Source organism: Giraffa tippelskirchi, chromosome 5 (assembly GCF_054371585.1).
Source record: "Giraffa tippelskirchi isolate mGirTip1 chromosome 5, T2T-mGirTip1v1.2.pri, whole genome shotgun sequence".
NCBI classification, from domain to species: domain Eukaryota; kingdom Metazoa; phylum Chordata; class Mammalia; order Artiodactyla; family Giraffidae; genus Giraffa; species Giraffa tippelskirchi.
Genome location: NC_137279.1, coordinates 122,196,012 through 122,210,261, shown reverse-complemented (window position 1 = coordinate 122,210,261; position 14,250 = coordinate 122,196,012). Strand labels below are relative to the sequence as shown.

Genomic DNA, 14,250 nt, shown 5'->3' with positions numbered 1-14,250 from the left:
CTTTTATATATTTTGTTCATAATTTGACTTTTTGGTGCATCTCACAATGAAACACATAACAATCATACTTAATTTAATCATACCCTTAGGATGTTGGAAAATTAAAGTTATTAATGTCCCACATTAACAGCCCCCCTTCAATATTTCTTATTCATCAATCCCTTTTATAGACATATTCAAGTAAATAAGGTCTTAAGCAGCCCTAGAAAGATTTTAATCTTGAAGGTGGGCCTATAATGGGCATTTAAATATGATCTAAGTGTCAGACATGACTTAGCAACTGAGCAACAACAGCAATTATATAGGAGACAAGTTTGAAAAGACAGTGGCTAATGATATATTGCTGAATTATCATCTCCCAGAGTAGATTAGATACCTTCTCTGGATAACTTATGGATTGAATGAAATATATCAGGCACATGGTATACACTCAATAACCATTTGCTAGGTAAACTAATTAATTATTACATAATATAAAACATAAACTTTTATAGTCCTTAAATAAAATGGTTTATTTGCAACAGCGTGGATGTACCTAGACATAATCATTTTAAGTGAAGTAAGTAACAAAAGAAAGATAAATACCATATGATATCACTCATTTGTGGAGTCTAAAAAAAATGTACAAATGAACTAATTTACAAAACAGAAACAGACTCATAGACTTAGACAACAAACTTATGGTTACCAAAGGGGATAGCTAAGTGAAGGGAGATAAACTAGGAGTTTGGGATTATTAGATGCACACTACTAGATATAAAATCAACAACAAAGACCCACTGTATACCACAGGGAACTGTATTCAGTATCTTGTAATAATCTACAATGGAAAGTAATCTGAAAAAGAACACACACACACACATATATAATTGAGTCACTTTGCTGTACACCTGAAACTAACACAATATTATAAACTAACTATACTTCAATTTTAAAAATGGTTAAAGAAAGTGGTGGAAACTACATTTTGAATAAACTTTGAAGTTAAAATGACATAAAATAAAATGTTTTAAGGACAAATTTGATACTTAATAAACAACTCAAAAGAAGTAGTTTACAAATATTGATGTCTCAAAGTCAATAATTTATGTGTATATAACTTAAGATTGTCACATTAAATATCAAAATCAGAAATTTGTTTCTCTTATTCCATATCTCAAATACAGAAATTTCAGTTAATTTTATTACTCTGACATCATTTAATATTTTTTCCACTTTTTCATTACCTCCTATTTCATTTGATATTAAGACATATGTGTTGGATCCCAAAATACTATGTGTTCTTTTATTAAACTATTCAGATCCAAATATATATGTTCTTTCTATATGAATAAAATAATTACACTAATAGTTAAAGTACTATTTGAAAGTGAAGGTGAAGTTGGTCAGTTGTGTCTGACTCTTTGTGACCCCATGGACTGTAGCCTGCCAGGCTCCTCCGTCCATGGGGTTTCCCAGGCAAGAACTGGAGTGGGTTGCCATTTCTTTCTCCAGGGGATCTTCCTGACCCAGGGATCGAACCCAGGTCTTCTGCATTGCAGACAGACTCTTTACCGTTCGAGCCACCAGGGAATCAAAAAATACTATTTAATCGAAAATTACTATTTAATCTGAGTTTATTAAGATCTTACTTTTTTTAGGAGACAGTACCACTCACAGCAGAAATTGTAGGATGACATTCATAGTATATAAAGAAAAAATGTGCATTATATTAATTTATTTTCTGCTATTTCTCAATTTATGCTGGAGAGTAAGGTCAATGGTAAAAATTTTTAGCAAGAGGTAGTAGGCATACAAACATGAACTCAGATACTAGATTTCTTGAGTTTATAATCTAGTTAACAAACTGTATAATGTTGTATAAACCATGTGATACTTATGTGTTTCAGTTACCTCATCAGTTACCTTCATCAGATGGGTGTTGTGAAGATCAGATGAATTCAGAAATGTAAAAGTATGAACTTTAAATGATACCTGGCAAATATTAATAGCACTAAGTTGTGATTTGTACTCACGTTTTTAAAAGACAGGTATATGTTCTATGGGCAAAGAAATTACAGCTGTAAGAAAATATTTCAAAGCAATTACTTTTAAGAATTGAAAGACAGGTCCCCAGCCTCAGGTCTTAGTCTCAAATTAGCTTTAAAGAACAAAATGCTTTCCAAGACAGTACATATACTTGTGTAATTATGTAAGAGGAGCAAATCAGAACCTGAGGTTAAAGCTGGTGACTACAAAGCTTAGTACTCCAAGCTTAATGCTAGATCAATATTCAGGTGATAAAACAACCCACATAATAAAAGAATCCTGCTTTGCAGACTGATTCTTTACCAGCTGAGCCATAAGGGAAGCCCAAGAATATTGGATTGGGTAGCCTATCCCTTCTCCAGTGGATCTTCCTGACCCAAGGATTGAACCGGGGTCTCGTGCGTTGCAGGCAGATGCTTTACCAACTGAGCTATCAGGGAACCCCAATAATACAACCACATACCATTATTTAAACTTTACTGTTAGATCACAGTGATTTGAACTAGTCTTTTTAGATCTGTGAAGATGTAATTTATATTTGGGCATGAAGATATAAGGGGTCTTCCCTGGTGGCTGAGTGGTAAGGAATCCACCCGCCAAGCAGGAGACCCAGGTTCAATCAATGTCGGGAAGATCCTCTGGAGAAGGAAATGGCAACCCACTCCAGTACTCTTGCCTGGAGAATCCCATGGACAGAGGAGCCTGGTGGGCTACAGTCCATTGGATTGCAAACAGTTGGACTCAACTTAGTGACAGACTTTCACTTTTCATAAAGACATACAACACATTTTCCTCCTTAAACCTAACATATATATTTGGTTTGTTCTCTCTTTCCTATTAATTACCATTGCTATTTGAAGCACTCAATTTGAGCTTCTTATGTTCTGTAATATTGAAAAAATTTATTAGAATTCTAGAGCATTTTCTACAGTAGAAGTAAACAAGGGTCTTTTAACTTGGGGATTTTTCTTTAGTCAAGTTAACTACACTTATAAGAACCATGTAAACATTGACATTTCTATTCAAATCATCCATATATGCATTAATTTGGTACATCAAGTTTACCCAGTATGGTGGGTCTTCCCCTAATACTAGGCCCTTTGGATAGAGAAGTGAATGGGATCATTGTCCTGCTCTCAGGATCTCTTCACTGAGTAATAGAGAAAAGTACAGGAACAACTGCCATCCCATATGACAATTGCTATGTCAGAGGCATTCATCGGGCCATCTCTGTGCAGTTAAATTGATCCAAAAGAAACATGATAGGAAAGCATCTGGAGAGCTTGAAATGTGCCAATTCCTGATATTTTGTATTCAAAGTCATTTGCTATGGAATATAGAAGTGAAGATGAAAGCAGACCATGTCCAAGATATAATTAAAGTTCTTGAGATATTACAAAAAAAAAATAACATTGGAGAAAACTTCAAAGGAAAAAATAATCAAGACTTTGGAATACCATATAATTAAGAGCCTGGCACCCCTTTGCTCTGGGTGTCATTAAACCTCTTGTACACATGGCCATCTTGAACTTCTGTCCTCTGATCTGGCATTTCCACTGAAGCCTGGGGCTATTCTTTCCTGAAAAGCACCAGACTACTGCCAGATGGCCGTGGTGACATGTACCAAAGTGGCAGCAGGGTGTAATGGGACGCATGCTTCCAGGAATTTAACAGATTGGGTTCCTACAATTGGCCTGTACTTAGAATCCAGGCATGCTGTTCTTCATCTTAAAGTTTATCTTAAATTCCCAGAAAACTTATGAGGAAATGGTTAAATTAAAAGTCAATAATTTTTTTTTTTTGGTAAGAAGAAGTGCTCAATATATTCTTTCTGAAATGAAATGAACAGAGCTCTTGTAAAGATAGATACTAGATTTGCTCAAAAGAATCAGTTTTCACGTTTGAGTGATAAAAAGTCGGTGGAGAAACTGTTAAGAGTATTTAAGAGTTACGAGCAAGGGGGAGCTTTTTCATACTGAACATTCCCTCTGCAACACCCTCTTCCCATTTGAGAATTTCAGCTATTGTAGCAATGTCGAGAGGGAAAGCAATTTGAGACCCAGGAACAAAGCAGTTTAGAGCGTTTTTCCTACACTTAGGCACTTGGGTAGGAATCTGGGTGATCCTTTTTACCTGCTTTGTGCTGCTGCTGCTACTGCTAAGTCGCTTCAGTCGTGTCTGACTCTGTGTGACCCCATAGACGGCAGCCCACCAGGCTCCGCCGTCCCTGGGATTCTCCAGGCAAGAACACTGGAGTGGGTTGCCATTTCCTTCTCCAATGCATGAAAGGGAAAAGTGGAAGTGAAGTCGCTCAGTCGTGCCCGACCCTTAGCGACCCCATGGACTGTAGCCTACCAGGCTCTTCCATCCATGGGATTTTCCAGGAAAGAGTACTGGAGTGGGGTACCATTGCCTTCTCCAACCTGCTTTGTGACCATTGGCCAATTTATGTGACCTCTCTCAGTTTTCTCATCTGTAAATTGGGGATATCAATAGATGGTATATAGGGTTGTAGGACTGAATGCAGCAATCTATTATAGAACTAGCCTAGTATTTTTCACCTAGGTCCTCAACACATTCTATGTACTACTAAGAAACTGTCCATGTTTTCTGTTTGTTTAATAGTAATATCCTGATTTCTTTCAATTAAATTCAGCAAGCATTTTATTGGACACCCCAAATTTTCAAAGCACTGTGGGAATTACAAAGGTCTCACTTTGTAGTACCAGATCTTAAGACAAAGGCTGATAATATACAAATAGCTACAATCCAAGGCAGACTAACAGGCCCTACAATAAAGATACATATGAGCACATGAGGCAGAATCTTCAGTTCTGAATGGAGACCATGGGGGAGATTTCAGGGAGAAAAAATTATGTGATCTCAACTTCTACGAGGATAGTTTTTATGGGAAGCAAATGTGAACATGTAAATCAGAGACTTGAACATGTCTGCCTGGGACATAAGTTTAAGGGGGTCATAGTGTTTGTGGTTGAGCAAGTGAAGAGTAGGTACAGAGCACAATTAAACAAGAAAGGCAGGTGGAAGTTGTAATATGAAAGAGCATATATAATACAAAAGGTTATTCTGGGAAATTTGCATTTTATTTTGTAATTAGTAGAGAATCAGGAAAGACATGATTAGAGGTGAATTCCAAAAAAATTAGACTTGAAGTATTATGGAGGATGAAACAAATTATCGACAATAGTGGTAAAAAAAAATCTAATACATTATATGTGGTAGTAAGAGTATAAAAGAAGTGTGAGGGATGGCTTTTGCATCATGACAGAACATAGAGAATTTTAGATCTAGATGACAATATTAGACACCCCCCATTTCACTGATGACAAATAAGACCCAGAAGGTTAAGTGACCTGCTCCAAATCCCAGAAGCTGTGTATGTGCTCAATTCCTCAGTTGTGTCTGACTCTTTGGGACTCCATGGACTGTAGCCCTCCAGACTCCTCTGTTCATGTGATTGTCCCAACAGGAATACTGGAGTGGTGCCATTTCCTTCTCCAGGGGATCTTCCCAACCCAGGGACCAAAACGTCATCTCCTGCATTGCAGGTGGATTCTTTACCACTGAGCCACCAGGGAAGTCCAAAAGCTAGTGAAATAATTGAGGGAAGAGCCTGAATTTTTCTGGTCCTGAGGTCAGCATTGATTTCCCTCAGTCACACTTTCCTGTTTTAATTTGGATCAATGCATGTCATATAAGCCACATCCATTCTATTTGTGAAAACTTGTTTAGATTTCTAGACTTTGAATATGTTATAGACACATTTTGACCTACTCTTAATGATGTTACAAGTGTTAGTATGCTTTTCATGATCTATATTCTTGAGGTTCATTATAGTTAACCTAAATATGCTATAATTATGTTGAAGATAAACCATAAAGCCCTATACTATATTACTAGTCATTATTATTTTCAGTATTTAAAGGAAATATTTATCTCTATTAACTATAAGGCAAAAATGCTAAGGAATATCATTAAATATTGCACTATAGAAAATGGAAAACTCTATCACCGTGTGTTGCCCTATGACCACGTTCTTATTGGCCACCAGTTTTAATAAAATTATTTTCATCTGCTAATATTTCTTCCAGTTTGAATTCCATCTGAATAGAATGTATGTTTTAAGTTTCATATGTTGTATGATTGGGGGATACTTAGAATTGATTCAGAGTCTGTCGTTTAAAATTTGTTATTAAATAAAAATGTTCTTTCTCTCTTAAATTATCTCTTGCATATAAGTGGTATGAATATACTCAATTATATTCTTTGATTCTTGTGACCTTATTTGTATCAAAACCAAGTTAATTTAAGTTTGAAGTTTCCTGTGCAAGTGGTGTTCTTCAAAACTGAAGGTGATGGTGTTCAAATCATCCTGTATCGATGACATGCAGCTTTCTCCCTGCAGTCTTGGACCCTCTTTAGACCCAGATTGGCATCTTACTTTCTTCTGGGTATTTTGATAACTGAGAGGCATCTCGGTTTTAATATTTCCAAAGCAAAACCTTAGGTTCCTCCTAGTTAAGCTTCTCCCAGCCTTCCCTATCCTAGTAAATGACACCCCCCAGCCCAATCGCTCAAGCCTCAAATCCTTAAAATCAACCTTTATTGTTTTCTTTTCAATAACCAGCTCATCAACAAGCCCTGGCATTTTTGTCTCTAAAGTTATATCCAGAATCTGCCAACATCTCTTTGTCTCAGTGTTGTGTGCTTATGTGTTGTGCTAAGTCGCTTCAGTGGTGTCCAACTCTGTGCAACCCTGTGGACTGTAGTTTGCCAGGCTCCTCTGTCCCAGGGATTTCCCAGGCAAGAATACTGGAGCAGGTTGCCATTCCCTCCTCCAGGGGATCTCCCCAACCCAGGGATAGAACCCATGTCTCCTGCATTTGCAGGTGGATTCTTTACCACTAGTGCTGCCTGGAAAGCCCTAGCACATACTAGGCACTCAATAAGTATTTGTTGGGTTTTGAAGAGCCTTCTAATTTTCACCCTGCTTTTACCTTTGACCCATCACAATCATTCTCAACTCAACTGCCAGAGTGATCTTCCTAAAATATATTTTGAGTCTTACTACTTCTCTGGTTAAACACTCCAAAGGCATTTCCAAATGTACTTTGAATGAATAAAATACTAACGCCTGCCATGGACTTCAATGCTCTGCGAAGTCTGGTCCCAAATCCACCTCTCTGACTTCAGCCTTCCTTTTAACTATGCCTTTTACCTGGTTTTTATATGGTTAGTTCATTCTTGCCCACTTGAGTCTTTGTTTTAATGACTTAAACAAACTTTACCTAGGTAAGACCTACCTTACCTATGTAGGTCTTCATTTATCTAAAATAGTAATACAGAAAATTACTGCAGCCCCCTATCTTATCTTCTGTATAATATGTGTTTTTGCTAATATTGTAATTTTTAATTTTTATCTGCATTCTTCAGAAAGAATGAAATCTTCATCAGAATAAGGACTTTGTCTTTTATCACAGCTGTATTCCCAGGATGTAGAACAATGCCTCGGACTAGTAGGCTTCAATAGATATTTGTTGAATGACTAAATAAATGAGCCATGGATATAATGTATGTAACTGACCCTCTGTTGCCATGATTCCACCAGTTTATGAATATCTCAGTGTACTCCAAATTTACCATGTCTATGTAAAAGGAAAAGAATGGAACTGATAGGTCTGTAGGCTGAGAGCAAGTGAACTCCCTGAATGAGAAGTAAAAGTTTGTTATTATCAAGATGCTAAAAACAAATAAGCTATCTGACCTAGATAAAATGTCATGATAGATTCTATAAAATGTTTCACTAACATTGATGTACACCTTGTATTTGCCTTTTTCAAGTTGGCATCAGAAAAATCAATATTATCTAGTAAATGCCATCTTTTGAAACACATTTCTTTTGTTTGCTCTGTTCTCTAAACTATTATAATTTTCTCTCTAAAAATTGCCCTATTATTTTTACCCATAAATCTCTTATCAGAGGATAATTATAAAAATCAATCTTTTCTTTTTGAAAACCATTTTCCCAATCTTCAGATAATTTCCCTTCTCTGTATTGCTGCATAAAAATAGTGTGGTTCACACTTTTTTCTTTGCTACGACATAACTAGAGAATAAAATTCCTAATACTTGACTATATAGGACTTTTAAAATCTCTTTTTAAATCTCATTTTAAATGCAATCAAAAACTGACTGTGTGATTTTATGTATATATATCATTTTATGTACATATATCAATTCTATATCTATGCCAAAGTTAGCACATACTGTCTGTTAAATTTCTTAAATTCAAAAGAAAGTTATCATTGTATACTTCAAAAGATAAAAATAATCTTTGAAGATAAGTATGTTAGAAACAAACATTGCCATTTAATCCATTACACTGTCCAGTAGTAAAATACAGATAGGAAAATGATGTCTAAAATTACTTTTACTCCAAATACTTTAATAAGCGTTTTGTTCAAATCTCTTTATTAAAAACCAAAATTGATATAAAAGGCAAAGAGTAAAAGATACTTTTTTAAAAAAGTCAGAGAAACAAATATCAAAAGGGAATAAAAATATGATTTTTATTTTGAAGACAGATGAAAGTCTTGAAACATGCTTCAATAGAACTATATAAAAAGATATTAGCATAGGGATAGAAAGATATACGGATTAGAAAAACTGGAAAAATTGGCTGTTTCAAGGAGGCTAATGTCTTAAAAGACTAAACTGCATAATATTAATAATGAAGAAAATTATTTTCACACATATTTATTTATAATATATATGCATATATATTTGAAAGACACTATGATGTTATATTATTAGTTTAAATATTAAAGTGAATAAGCTTAGGCCCCGTCTTAGGGATATTTTCATTGGGGAAGCAGAAGAAAGGCTATAACTAATCTATACCAGATCACTGTAATAAAGAACAGTGTGTAGAAATTTCCAAAGACAAAGTACTGGGAAATTAAGAAAGAGGAAATTACTCTCAAAAAGGATTACCAAGTAAGGCAAGTGGGAAAGGTTACATTTGAGGAGTGTATTATTATTAATATGTATAACAGTAATGACTGTCTCAAACATGACTCCTGTTTAAAACATATATATAGAAGGCCTAAAATATGAACTAATGGCATCAAGTAAAGAATGTGGATCATCAAATCTGGTTATATATTTGACATTCATTAATAGAGGAAAATTTTTTCTAAATTTATTGAAACCATGTTTTTAAGATAATGTTTATGCTAAGTGAAACTTACTGTTAGCTACAGATTGGGAAATATAAAGTCATATTTAAACAGCACTGAAGATTAAATAGTACTCCCATTCATTGATGCTAATTGTATTTCAGAATACCAGACCATCTGACCTGCCTCTTGAGAAACCTGTATGCAGGTCAGGAAGCAACAGTTAGAACTGGACATGAAACAGCTGACTGGTTCCAAATAGGAAAAGGAGTATGTCAAGGCTGTATATTGTCACCCTGCTTATTTAACTTATATGCAGAGTACATCATGAGAAATGCTGGGCTGGATGAAAGACAAGCTGGAATCAAGATTGCCAGGAGAAATATCAATAACCTCAGATAAGCAGATGACACCACCCTTATGGTAGAAAGCGAAGAAGAACTAAAGAGCCTCTTGATGAAAGTGAGAGTGAAAAAGTTAGCTTAAAACTCAACATTCAGAAAACTAAGATCATGGCATACGGTGCCATCACTTCATGGCAAATAGATGGGGAAACAGTGTAAATAGTAGCTAACTTTATTTTGGGGGGCTCCAAAATCACTTCAGATGGTGACTACAGTCATGAAATTAAAAGATGCTTACTCCTTGGAAGAAAAGCAATGACAAACCTAGACAGCATATTAAAAAGCAGAGACATTACTTTGCCAACAAAGGTTTATCTAGTCAAGGCTATGGTTTTTCCAGTAGTCATGTATGGATATGAGAGTTGGACTATAAAGAAAGCTGAGCACCAAAGAATTGATGTTTTGAACTGTGGTGTTGGAGTAGACTCTTGAGAGTCTCTTGGACTGCAAGGAGATCCAACCAGTCCATCCTAAAGGAAATCAGTCCTGGATATTTATTGGAAGGACTGACGTTGAAACTGAAACTCCAATATTTTGGCTACCTGATGCAAAGAACTAACTCATTGGAAAAGACCCTGATGCTGGGAAGGATTGAAGGCGGAAGGAGAAGGGGACGACACAAGATGAGATAGTTGGATAGCATCATCAATTCAATGGACATGAGTTTTTGTAAATTGAGTAAACTCCAGGAGTCAGTGATGGACAGGGAGGCCTGGCTTGGATGGGATCGCAGAGTCGGACAGGACTGAGTGACTGAACTGAACTGATCCTAAAACTCTACTCCCATTTTTGGAAATGAAGCACAGAGTTATGTTAAAGAAATAAGACCTTGTGGCTGCAATTCGTGGATTCAAAAACCAACCATTTCTACTTGCTAGAGGATACTGAGTTTGTCTATCTGAAAAGTTTAAATTACTGTTTAGCATAAGTATTTCCCAAATAGTTAGCACTTATGTCATAATAGAAAGTTTTTAGTTAGATGAATTAAAATTAATTAATAAAATTAATTAAAATTTCAAAAATAGAAAATTATATGTCATATTGAGTGCTATTTGAAGTATTTGTTGAATTAAAGATAGAATATATTTAACTTGATTTAAATGGAAAAATCTTAATCGTGCACGTAAACCATAAAGTGTTGATTTATTGGTCGAGTCTGGAAGCTGCTACTTCTTACAGGAGAGGGAAATGGTGAGGAGGAATGACCAGATATTTAGAGTGGTCAAATGATCATGGATTTTAATAAGAAAAATGTAAGTTTTTTACAGGCTTTTGTTCTATTGAAAAACATCCATCTGAAAAACAGAAAGACAATGCCAGATTAGTTTGATACATTATTAATTTTTCCAATAAACTTAATTCTCACCTCACTACAAAAACTATATTGGGAATAGAAGACATAATACTGTCTTGTAAATTTATTTATTTTTAAACCAGATGACCAGAAATTGTGGATGGTCAATAATATTTTTTAACAATACTTGATCTGCTTTGTTAAATAAATATTGTATCCTCCAAAAGTAAGTAAGCCTTAAGATAGATAATTTTTTCAATGTTGTAGAAATCTGTGTCTTCAGAGTCTGAAAGACCTGGCAATGGACATTATATTTGCAGTATTTTTTCTCTAGCTGAGAACAGATGTCTCAGTAAGCTTATGATCTTTAATCACCAAGCCCATGTCTTGTTTGCCATATCATAGTAAGGACCCACATAGTACCTGGCACATTGTAGGTTGAATGAATGAATAATTCAATCTATGACACAAAGTCTAGAAAGTAAATTATGCCTAGTTTAGGTTTAGCAGACAAACTAGAGGGCATCCAGTGAAGTTAGAATTTCAGATAAACCATTTTTAACATAAGTATCTCCCAAATATTACATGGGGACCACTGTAAAAATTGTTTATTGCTTATCTGAAATTCTAATCTCACTGAATGATGTATTTTCATTTGCTAAATCTGGTAACTCTAGTTATTATGATGAATTAATATTTGCTTGTTTATTCAATTAGTCATTTATCAACAGGCATTTATTGTTTTATTAAATTATGAAATGATATATTGCATGCCTACCATGTGCCAAGAACAATTCTATACCTTGGGGACTCAGCAATAAAAAACACTTGCAGACTCTCGCTTCATGGAGCATGTATTTCAGTGGGAGATGGAGGGAAAAGAAAAATAAATAAGTGAAGTGTTAAATCAGCAAGACAATTTCAGTTAATCGTCATGAAGAAACGAAATGAGATGATAAGGGTAGAGGGAAAGATGGATCAATGACTACCTTCTTAATGAAGATACAGAGGTCATCATTAAATGATAAGGAGAAGCCATTGAGACAAAGGGCTGGGGAGAGCACAAAAGAAAGAAGAAACAGCACCTGCAAAAACCCTAGGTAGAAATGAATTTGACTGCTACAGGGTAAGAGTGAAGACCATAGGACTACATCAAACTAAAAGGCTTCTACACAGCAAAGGAAACCATCAAAAAATGAAAAGACAGCCAATCAGATGTAGTGAAAGTGAAAGTCGCTCAGTCACGTCTGACTCTTTGTGACCCCGTGGACTATATAGTCCATGGAATTCTCCAGGCCAGAATACTGGAGTGGTGAGCCTTTCCTTTCTCCAGGGGATCCTCCCAACCCAGAGATTGAACCCAGGTCTCCCGCATTGCAGTCAGATTCTTAACCAACTGAGCTATGAGGGAAGCCCAATCAGATGTAAAAAAGTATTTATAAATCATTTATCTATTATAATAGCATCACCAACTCAGTGGACATGAACTTGGGCAAACTCCAGGAGATAGTGTGGGACAGGGAGGCCTGGTGTGCTGCAGTCCATGGGGTTGCAGAGAGTCAGACATGACTTAGTGACTGAACAACAAAATCTGTTATAATTAGGGCCAATGTCCAAAGTACATATAAGGGACTCCTACTACTTAATAGGGCCTTCCCCAGTGACTCTGTGGTAAAGGATCCACCTGCAATACAGGATACATGTGTTTGATCTTTGGGTTGGGAAGATCCTGGAGAAGGAAATGGCAAACCACTTCGGTATTCTAGCCTGGGAAATCCCATGGACAGAAGCTAGCCTGATGGGCTACAGTCCATGGGGTTGCAAAGAGTCAGGAACAATTTAGCGACTAAACAACAATAACATCTTAATAGCAAAAAAACCTCCCACAAAACAAACAAACCCAATCAATTTGATTATAAAATGAGCAGAGGATCTGAATAGACAATTTTCCAAAGAAGATATACAATGGGCAATAAATACAGGAAAATATGCTCAATATCACTAATCATGAAGGAAATGTAACTCAAAACCACATGAGATACCACCTTACACCTGTTAGAATGGTTATCCTCAAAAAGACAAGAAATAACAAGTATTGACATGGATGTGGTGGAAAGGGATCCATTGTGCACTGTTTGGGTATGGAAATTTGTGCATCCACTATGGAAAACAGTAGTGTTCTGAAAAAACTAAAAATAAGAGTGCCATATTATCTAGTGGTTCCACTTCCAGGTATTTATCTAAAGAAAACTAAAACACCAACTGGAAAAGATATATACCCCACTGTGTTCATTGGAGCATAGTTTGCAGTAATCAAGACATGATTCAACCTAAGTGTCCACTGATGGATGAAGAAGTAAAGAAAATGTGGTGCATATATACTATGGACTATTATTCAGCTTTCAAAAAGAAGGAAATACTGACATCTGAGACAACATGGATGGATTTTTAAGGCATTATGCCAAGTGAAATAAGTCAGCCAGAGAAAGATAAATATCATATGATCTCATTTATATGTAGAATCAGAAAAACAGCAGCAATAAAAAATCAAATTCATAGAAACAGAGAACAGATTGGTGGTTACCAGAGGTGGGGAATGATAGTGGGCAAGATGAGTAAAGGGGGTCGAAAGTTACAGATGCTCAGTTATAAGACAAGTCCTGGGGATGTAATGTACGTATAGAGACTATAGGTAATAATACTGTATTGTGTCTTTAAAAGTTGCTAAGAGAGTTGATTTTAAAAGTATTAATCATAAGAAAGAAATTATAAGTATGTGTAATGATGCATGTTGACTAAATTTATTGTGATCATTTTGGAATATATATAAAAATATTAAATCATTATGTTGCATACCTGAAATTAATATAATGTTATATGTTGATATATGTCAATTATTTCTCAATTAAAAGGGGAGACCCATTGGCTTACAGTGGTTAGGGGGCTGGTTGCTACTGCTGCTGTTTAGTCACTAAGTTGTGTCCGACTCTTTGCTACCCCATAGTCTGTAGCCCTTCAGTCTCCTCTCTCCATGGGGATCTCCAGGCAAGAATACTGGAATGAGTTGCCATTTGCTTCTCCAGGGGATCTTCCTGACCCAGGGATGGAACCCACCTCTCCTGCTTGGCAGACGGATTCTTTACCACAGATCCACCTGCGAAGCCCAAGGGGACTGGTAGTGGTGGTTTAGTCACTAAGTCGTGTCCAACTCTCGCAAACCCATGGACTGTAGCCTGCCAGCCTCCACTGTCCATGGGATTCTCAAGGCAAGAATACTGGAGTGGGTTGCCATTTCCTTCTCCAGGGGATCTTCCTGACCCAGGAA

The 14,250-nt window shown here is 36.0% G+C and overlaps 1 protein-coding gene and 1 long non-coding RNA gene across 3 annotated transcripts in view; one reads left to right on the top strand and one right to left on the bottom strand.

The window, feature by feature from the left end:
- PLPPR4 (phospholipid phosphatase related 4) overlaps window positions 1-14,250 on the top strand; it is a 49,706-nt gene that overhangs the window by 14,473 nt on the left and 20,983 nt on the right. The gene's annotated exons all lie outside the window — the stretch shown is intronic.
- The window catches only part of LOC145507208 (uncharacterized), a 51,379-nt gene that overhangs the window by 27,217 nt on the left and 9,912 nt on the right, over window positions 1-14,250 (bottom strand). The window lies entirely within an intron of this gene.